The 10,323-nt window shown below is 40.0% G+C and overlaps 1 protein-coding gene across 1 annotated transcript in view; it reads left to right on the plus strand.

Moving 5' to 3' along the window:
• The first annotated feature begins 4,723 nt into the window (after positions 1 to 4,723).
• The window catches only part of MAPDA (N6-Methyl-AMP deaminase), a 103,805-nt gene continuing 98,205 nt past the window's right edge, over positions 4,724 to 10,323 (plus strand). Inside the window, exon 1 of the mRNA XM_073303714.1 lies at positions 4,724 to 4,727. The gene's annotated coding sequence lies outside the window, so the exon portion shown is untranslated. The remainder of the gene's footprint in view (positions 4,728 to 10,323) is intronic.

Genomic DNA, 10,323 nt, shown 5'->3' on the forward strand with positions numbered 1-10,323 from the left:
AATTTGGTACTAAGAAAATAATACACTACATCCTTTCTCATTTAATAAACTCTTGGGTCCTCACAGTGGGTCCTATTCTATTGAATTCCTGTTTAATGCATTAACTCATCCATTTTAAAACAATGCAAAATCTGTACATGCAAATACATAATATTGTTTATCTTTGATCATTTAATCTAAACCTTCAGATTGCGTATGTGAATTTGAACTTGCAATGCCTGTGTATGTAAAACTGAATCTGCAGTGTGTATTAATTTGAGCCTGCAGTGTGTGTGTATTCATTTGAACATACAGCATGTGCTTTTCTTACCCTGCCATCAGGAGATCATTATCTCCAATAACAGATTCTAAAACAGTCGCTTGGAATAGCTGATGCATGCTGGTGGGGGAGGGGCATGGGGAAGTGGAACCACAGTGGCAGAGGAAAGATAGCCTGGGGCATTCTGCCCACACAGCGCAGAGGCAGGCAGAATGGATAAGGGAAGGTGGGGGGGTCAGTTTCAGCAGCATCCTTTACTGATGCTTGATTATATGCAGCCTCTGCTCTCTCTCCTTTATTCCCTGCACCTACTACGATATATCAGCAGGGAGGTAAGGCCCACCAACTCTATGGAGCACTACAAGCCCCCCAGCCTAGTAGCCAATGGAGCACAGAAAACCACATTGTGGCTGGCTGCTGTGTGGGTGCTTCAGAGGCTATGGAAAGAAAGTTTTCCTATGTTCTCTCTGAAGACTGTGTAAGTGGAGCCAAAATTTGACCCCAAATGCACATCCTGAAAATGTAGCTTTGTAGCATGTGTATAATTCAGTATATCTGGATGTGTATGTGTTTTAACTAGATGGTGCAGTTCTGTGTAAAGAGTTCTTTTTATGATGGCTTATAATGAACAATCCCTTAAATTGACACTGTGCATAAAATACAATTTGTATGTGTCAAAATCCACAAGGATATTTGAGAACCTCATTTTATGCTTTTATTTTCCTGTAACTGCATAAATCTGCCCTTTAAATCAATAATAACAAGGTACAATAAATGGACATCTGTTCATAAGTAAATAATGGTAAACGGACTGTTACCCTATTGTATAATTGGATTTGTAACTGTCAATTTTAAAGGTAATTAAGTTTTCAAGTGTGGACACAAGGCTATAGTTATTTCAAAGGCAAAATGGCTTCAGAATTGCTGTGGCGCCTAGATTTATTACTGTTTCTAATTAAATTGTTTAAATAACGAGGGTCTTTAAAACTTTGTTCTTGATTTATTAGGAAAAGGTGTTCATGTTTCAATGAAATTCTAAAATTACATGCTGTATATAATCTTTGAGTACAATCCTGGAGTCATTACTCAGTGAACTTGCATTAACTTCAAAGCTTCAGATAATTGGAATATTAAAGACTTTTTAAAAATCTAGGGTATTCGGACATATTTTGTAACAACTGAATTTTTTTTTCCATATTATATTTACTCACATCTAATAAACAACTTTGATTAATTTAGATATTTGTAGGGCCCAATGCTCAGAGAAAATTCCCATTGATTTAAATAGTTATGTGGATATTTAGGAATACTATATTTTTCATCCAGAACATATTTTTTAAATTAGTACATAATGTAGCAAAATATACCTTGTGAGAAGAACTATGATTTAATAAGCGCATATAATTAAGCTTACAATATATCACTTGAACAGAATAACTTGTTTTATTTGTGCACCTAGATATTTCCTTGAATTTCCCTTTTATAACAAGGAGCCATAAAGAGAACAAATGTTTAGTACAAAAGAGAAAACAAATACTAATTACAGTAAACAACTATTAGTATCCGAGGATTTTGAGCCATTACCAATATGCACTTGAGCATTTCAAAGAAAACAATGACCTTACCTTTATAGTCAAGGAGAAAGCATGTGAGCAAGTGGGGACAGACCTCCTCCAAAATGGAACAGAAAGCAGAAAAAGCACTTGGGCCTTTTAAAGTGAGTTTCTCTAAAAAATATTCACCTTTCTTCTTATAGCTCTCCAGGGACCAAATATCTTTGTATTCCTCCAAGGAAAAGACTCCCTCATAAACCAAGTATGACAGCACTTTGTTCACATCCAGCTCTTCCAGTATCTTCTCTCTGTGATTGTTTAGGATTTCAGAAAGCCATTTATTCCTGTTCCCATTTTCTTTTTTGGTAGGTTTTTCACAGTTATAAAAACAAGATTTGGCTGTTCTTCCAAACATTTTGGCATTTAAATACAAAATATAAAATTCTACTTCTGTGCTTGTTCTGCAGTCTTCAGTAGGCAATGTACACATAATGTGAACAGATAGAACGCAAATACATATTGCTATCTGTAGTTACTGTAATTCTACTGGAATAAAGAAGGCCTACATCCAAATTATAAAGAAAACTAGCTCAGTGCTTGCAGCCCCCTAAGAGGATTACTTTATACTAATTAGCCCTTTATAAACGTTAACATCTTCTAAACCATAATGAGGTGACTGAGAATAGCTTAGCTACTGTTACTTTTTAATTCCATAACTGATCTTCAGAGATACCCCTTTGCAATAAATGACTTATTCAAGAAGACAACTGATCAAACTGAAATAATCTGCCCAAACTACTGTAGAACACAAGATAAGAATATGTCTTCTGTGGATTTCAATTGTGTATTACTAGGGTACCATGATACAAATTCCAGTATAAATGATCCACTATCACTCTTTTAGGAAGCATTCTATTTACCACATATTAGATTTACATATTTTAAAATGAATAGGAAAGAAAAGTAATTACAAACACATAGTTTCTGTACATATCGTTGTAAAAAGCTATATATGAACCAGGAAATAAAGGAGAAAATGCGTACACAAAGACCTTTCTCTGTGAAGATTAGCATTTGTAGCTGTTAAGATTTCTTTGTGTTTACATTTATTAAATTATGTTTCATTAATATAAAACCCCATCATAGTTTCCACTTGATGAAGCAGAATTAAGAGATTACTGCAATCCCACTGTAGGTGTTCTGCCACTGGTAATCATTCACTGAGGATTGCACACTTATATAACCTCCTCACACAAGGATTGCAAATCTCTTCAGTTTACTGGAATTTCTCATTTTTACAGGGCATTTTTTAAAGTCTTTTTTTCATATTCTCTTTTTGCCAGCCTGGACTCCCTCCTCCCACCGTACGTGTGGACAAACCCTGTCTCATCCCTGTTGCTGATATTCTGGTGCGTATGATTTCATCGCTGCCCAGCTACTGCTGCAGCATCCATAACCCTCACTTGTGTGGCCTTCTCTGGGACTGGTACTAGGGCCACTTTACCTATTGTAGTGCAAAGGTGAATGTATTCAAAGATATTTTGGCAAGCCTCTAGGAAATCAAGTTTGATAACAACATGTTTGGTCCTCACCATCTTCAGGAACAAGTATTGTCTCTTCCTGTCAGGCCTCTTATACCTCTGAACTTCCACCCATTTACGACCCCGCATCGCAGCTGACCACTGAATGCCAGCTAAACACATAATTTGCCAGATTTAACTGAAATGTTCAGAAGCACTGCCACCTTGTGGTTATTTGTGGCTATAACAAGACTACTTCCCATTCCTGGAAGCATCAGATGCGCCACTTTAACAGCAGTCAGTAAGACAAGAACCTTTAAATTTTTAAAGTTACATATTAATTTCCCCCTTTTAAAATTTTATGGTGTATTGTATATGTACCTCTCTCACACAGAGTCGGCTTGACTGACCCTGGGTTTTGCTAGGTTTTATAGTGTATCCCATGGTACAGGGCTCCGGGAGGGAGAGCCCCCATTAAGAGAGATTATGATGATGCAAGGCACCTGTAATATCCATTAGGAGCTAGGAATAATGGCCCCGAAAAGTGGATGGTCAGCCAGGGATAGCTATGACATCGGGAATTCAGCACATTCTCCAGGCAACCTCCACTGGTAAGGGCTCCTATAGAACCAGGGCCCTTCTTGAACACCAGAAGAAGGGTGTAGTTCAAACACCACCTGCCATTCCCTCTAAGTGAATCCTCCTGAAGTGCACATGCCCCCATTGTTTGGAGTGGGCTAAATCAAACCTACTCTTTTTTTCCACGTTCTCCATCTCTTTTTACTATTATTATTATTCATAATAATCTTAATCATAATCATTAAGATATTACAGCAGCATCCAGTAGCCCTGATAAAGTTTTGGGTCCCATTGTGTTAGGCACTGTACAGATCATGCTCCAATCATTCTTCAATCTAAGATATAATTGTCCATTTTACATCCCCCTAATAAGTTTCCACTGTGAATAAAGTTCCAGAAAGGGCCCCAGAATACACTACAATACAGATGACTATTTTTCTTAATGGCTCACCAAGCCAGGGGCATTAAGGGCTTTAGCTGATGCCTACTGAAGTCAATGTAAAGGCTCTCATTGATTTCAGTGGAAGCTGGATCAAGCCCAAAATTACAATTTTTGGGTTCACAGCTCAATGTCCTGATTAGGGTGACTATACGTCCCATTTTGGCAGGATCAGTCCCTTTTTTAAGCCCCGACCTAGCTGTCCCGACTTATTTTTGCAAAAGTGGGCATTTGCCCCATTTGTTCTTGCCGATTTGATCAGTTGGCAAGAGCGAATGGGACAAATGCCCACTTTTGTCAAAAATGTGTGGTGTGGTGCAGAGGAACATGTGTGTGTGGGGGGAAGCAGAGATGCTAGCCCTGCGCAGGGTGGAAGAGGCAGCACATATGCATGCCTTCATGCATGCAGGGGTCAGGCAGGGTTCCAGGGACCAGCAACAGCCTCACATAAGGGGGTGCTTGGGCAAGCAGCTGTGGGTGTCCCGTTTTCCCTTTGGGAAATATGTTCACCCTCGTCCTGATGCCTTGTGTCAGACACACGTGGTTAAGCCTGTACAGATTTCCCAGATTAACTTCAAAATTTATTCTTCATTCATTTTATTAAACTGAAAACACTAATTGGCCTCTTGTGGCACCTTAGAGACTAACCAATTTATTTGAGCATAAGCTTTCGTGAGCTACAGCTCACTTCATCGGATGCATCCGCTGTAGCTCACGAAAGCTTATGCTCAAATAAATTGGTTAGTCTCTAAGGTCCCACAAGTACTCCTTTTCTTTTTGCGAATACAGACTAACATGGCTGTTACTCTGAAACCTGTAATTGGCCTCTGATATCCTTAATTGTGTAACATATAGCATAGTGGTAACCATTTATTGTGTATAACTGCAGTACACAACTCAAAGAGCTGAGAACTTTTGTCAAAGTAGTATGATGCATTTCTTAAAGGGAAGGTGAAGAATATTTACATGTCTTCATCACAGATGAAGTGCTAAATCCTGCCCACCTTACTAGCGTGAGTTGTCTAGCTGAAGTAAATAATATACAATGAAGTCAATGGGACAACTCTCTTCAAAAAAAGGAAGCAGGATTTGGCTCAAAGTATAAACCAAGAAAGTCTACAGTGGTCTTAGATTGTTAGAAGGCTCTGGGGTACTAATGGCTGGAGGGAAACAGTGCTTGGCAATAGAACTGCAGAGGAAGGCTAGAGCTATATTAATTGGTTAATGTACAGAGCAAGCTGTACTATGTGTGCAGAAGAGACAGTCACCTAAGCCAGTGGAACAGGAGAGACCAGAAGTTTTGTGACTGTTATGAGTGACAATGATCTACGAGTGGTGAACACTTCATAATTTGTCTAGGGAAGCAAAATCTTTTGAGCTGGCACTGTCTGCATAATGTATTGGAAGGGGACGTCTCCACAGCTTAAAGGCGATGCCCTGTTAATCTTAAATATAACATTTTTATAAGACTATAAAAGTCAGAAAGACTAATGAGTGATATTATAGGAGACGTACCATAGCCAAGCAAATGTGCTTTTACCCATTACTTATTGCACATGCAAGTACAAAATATAGAGCTATAAACAGACACAGGGTCTGATTCACCTCGTCCTTACCCACAGTGTAGTTATTTCCACATGTACAAAGTAGCTGTGCAAAATGGAACGCTACCATTCTGATCTGGTAATCCTCAGGACTGTTAACTAGAGAGTCCCCAACATGGGAGGACTCTAACCATAGAAACTTCACCTAGACAATAGCTCTCCTTACTTTCTGTGGTCATAGAGATGTCACTGGCTGACACTGGACTGAGTGATGTAGGGGGTAAATGTAATCGTAGTTTCGTGGCTGTGGGCATGTTGGAAACTGCAGCTTAGACAGGGGTAAGGAGGGGAAAGCTCTGAAGAAGATGGAGTGGGGCATGCGGAGGTCAAAGAAGGTGACGGCACTGGGAACCAGAGATAGATGGGGGAGGTGTAGCAGGGAGACATACAGGGCCAATCAGAGGGCGGGGGGGTGGTGGTGGTCAGGAGGGCCATTTGGCCCGGACCTCAAGCGCAAAGGGGGCCTCAAATTTAGACACTTGTTTAATTTTTTGATAAATTTTGCAACTTGTTTTTATGCACATCCCTATCGGACCAAAATGTGACATACTTTCTCAGCTTAGAGCTGCAAATTTAAGCGAATAAGAGATGTGATTTGCTAAAAGACATAATATTTTTGTTAACTGATATAGATTTTGTCATATTAAAGAGTTAAAATCATCATAAATATTAATAAAAATATATTGGTTCTGATGGCACAAGGTTAGACCATGATCAACGTGTTCTCTCAGGTCAGCTGATTATATAAACAAACCACTACTAGTGGCTGGTGCTGGATCAAGTGCGTGTTGAAAGGTAGAGAATTGTTACATTTTAGTGTCTTTATAGTTTTACGTCCAGTTGACTAAGGAATTATTTATATGTGAGAATTCCTCATTATTATCTTCATATAGTAGCTAAAAAAGGTGTGGTTGGTTGTTTGGTTGAGCCCTAGCTTGGCCATCATCATAGGCTTTCATAGTCGATAGGCCCATATTTTTGTCAGTTTGCCTGCATCAGTGGCTTCAGGTGAACGGACCTTCAATGTGTTGAAGCAGGTAAAGAACTATCACCATTCAACTATGGGACAAGAGCATTTGAATGTGCTCACCATGCTTAATATCAACTGTGACATTGCACGAAAGCTAGATTTTTCCTCAATAAGAAGTGTATTTGCACAGAAAAAGGCTAGAAAAGCATTTGTTAAATAAAAAAAATATTCAAATTATGTCTCACTCTTTTTTTGGTGCCTTATTTTGTTTTCGTGTGTTGTAATTTTTTATTTTTATTATGGCTAGGGGCCTCAAAAGCTGGAAGTGGCCCAGGCCTCTCTAGACCTCTGAGAGGGCCTGGAGACATATCAGGGAGGGAGAAGGGGGAAATTTGAGTGTAGCAGCCAGAGAGAGAGGAGAATATAATGGGAAAGCCAGACTGAGAGGAAGGGGGAAATCTGAGCAGGGGAGCCAGAAAGAAGGTGAAAGGAAAATCTGAAGGGGAGGACGTAAGAAGGAGAAGGTGTGGGGGACCCTCAAGGGGGAACCAGATCAGGGGAAATAGGGGTGTTGGGGCAAGAGAATAAAGGAGAAACTTGACGGGGGAGTGATTGGGTTTGACATGGAGAATGTCAAACACTACAGGGACAAGGAAGTGAGGGATTTGATGGCAAGAGATTTATATAAATGAAGCAATGCATATTTACTGAACGCACAAAATGGGGCATAACATCTCTAGCTTTCCATACTCACAGCCTTCTTGGGTAAGCAAAGTCTAGCATGCTGCCTAGACATACAGGGTAAATTTCCACTGCAATAAAAGACCTGCAGCACAGCTGTGGCTGGCTCAGGTCAACTGACTTGGACTCATAGGGCTCAGGCTACATGGCTAAAAATTGCAGTGTAGATATTTGGGCTCAGGCTGGAATCCAGGCTCTGAAATCCTGCAAGGGGGAAGGGTCTGAGAGCCTGGTCTCCAGCCCAAACCCAAGCCCAAACATCTACACTGCAATTTTTAGCACTGCAGCCCAAGCCCCGCAAGCCCAAGTCAGCTGAGACTAGGTGTGGTGGCCTTTTTATAAGAGTGTAGAGCTCGTCAGCTGACTCACCTTGGTGGCAGATTCTAAGACTCTACATAAAAATGCTATTTTGCTGAGTCTCATGGCAATTAATCAGGCAGGTTCCATTAGTGCCTTTGCAGGATACAAAATGGGTTTCAACCACTCTCAGAAAGAATGAGGGGTAAGGATATTGGCAAAGTAGCGATGTTGGTGTTGCACAGGAAACAGCCATTGAAACACCCACACTCGGGCGGAAAGTTTGTGTGTATATACTGTTATTTAACACAGGTGCCAAATAAGGATGCATTCTCTCACCTCTGTTTGGCATTGCCATTGACTTCACTGTCAGAAAAAGTGTAGATGGATACAACACAGACCTCACATGGCTCAACAATAGTACACTAGGAGATCTAGATTTTGCTGACAGCATAGCTTGTCTAAGTGACATCTCAACCAACATGCAAGTAATAATTGAAAGACTATCCCAGCACCATAAAAAAGATGTGATCAATAATTAGTTATGAAAGACAAATCTGATGAGGACCCCTGCTAACTCCCAGCTCAAACGTTATTTTAGAGGGCACAAGCATACAAGAAGTGAGACAATTTAGGTACCCAGTGAATTGCAGTAATGTGCAAAGCAATGGGGATGTTCAGAAAGAAATAATGTCACAAACAGGCAAAGTGGCAATTGTATTTACCAGCTTAAACTAGATTTGGTCATCTACAATCAACAAACTATGAATCTTCTACTCAAATGTTGTTTCCATCTTGACATGTGGATGTGAAAGCTGGAAATCCTAAAGGCAGACTGATGCCTAAATGCCTTTGAAGGCAAATGACTTAAAATAGTAAGTGTTATATGGAATGAATTTGTAACTAATACTGAAGTTCATCAGAGAGTTCAACCACTCCTTATTTCTAAGGTTATCCAGAAAAGAAAATGGTAATATTACGGACATATGTTAAGAATGAAGCCAGAGCATCTACCATAGCAGATGTGCTCCTGGGCAGCTGGAGGAAAGCACAGAGGGGCTCATCAGAAGAATTCCTCCATCAACCACCACTTAGAGTGAGAAATCTTATGGGACTTCACAACATAGAGGCCATGTGAAAAGCAGCCCAGGACAGATGAATGATGGAGCCTTTTTTGTACCCTAAGCAAGGTCTGATGTTGCAGGAAGAATTCAGATTGTTATTTAAGTTACCAGTAAAGGAAATCTCAAGAAAGGGGTTAGTTTGGATAATGTCCTTTGCCTTTTGCTTCCCTCCCCACAAACATAAACTACTCTTGTCAGTTAAGATCATGCCACGATACACAGTGACAGACTTATCATTTTGAGTCAGTGAGATGATTCTTTGGGGAACCTTTGCCCATAACTGAGTCATTTTATACAAAAGTGGGGCATGGGATCTTCATTCCATCACCAGTCCAGCCTCCCATGACAGCCAGGAAAAAGCTTTTCAAGGAACAATTTTCCAGATAAGCTGAAACATGTGGGATGCCAGTCCCTCAGCCACAAGAGTTGCTTGTGTGCATTCTGGCAATTTTAAATATTAACTAATTAATAATTCCACCATACATTACATAGGTATTACTGACAATTTTAGAGAGGGAGACCTTGAAGCACATAGGTAATATGTCAGTGATTATCTATGACACGTTTTAGGATAATTTATTCAAGTAACAATAAAAATAATTGGTAAAGTAAATCTAGTACAGATGCTACTGGAATGTAGCTTGGCTGTATTCTCTTTCTCAATCTCTGCAACTATGGTGTTTGTCTGTCACTGTGTATTAACAGGAAACGTGGCACTGCATAATGCCCTCCAGGTGGTATGACAATTTTCAACTTCCTACTGAAGCTTAACCCTTTCTAGCACAAAAAGGACATGGCAATTTGAGCCTCGTTTATGTCTGAATTTTTTACTTACCATTGTTAAAACTAACTCAACGTTCCTGTAACTGAATAATAATAATTTATTCTAATCGTTTGTTTACTTTACACATCTGACAAGAGTCTGTGGTGGCCTTGCTACCATCAGCAACAGCCTTGGTGACACCATCCCCACAGCCACATTTTGTGCTGGGTTCCCTTAACCCCCCAAATGAGTGACTGATGGCTATGATGCAGACTGTGTGGCCTTCAGGGAAAGCCACTCCATGCACTTGCAGGCCCAGTCTTTAGCACTTTCAAGGTTTTTTTCTGCAAGGAAAAGAAAGGGAATTCCCACCCTCCCCGCTCTTGAACTACAAGGGGCTGTCCCATAAAATACATAACACATTTTTTGGTGATTTTTAAGACCTACCCATCCCCTTGTAGCACTGAAACAAAC

This window comes from Lepidochelys kempii, chromosome 10 (assembly GCF_965140265.1).
Source record: "Lepidochelys kempii isolate rLepKem1 chromosome 10, rLepKem1.hap2, whole genome shotgun sequence".
NCBI classification, from domain to species: Eukaryota; Metazoa; Chordata; order Testudines; family Cheloniidae; genus Lepidochelys; species Lepidochelys kempii.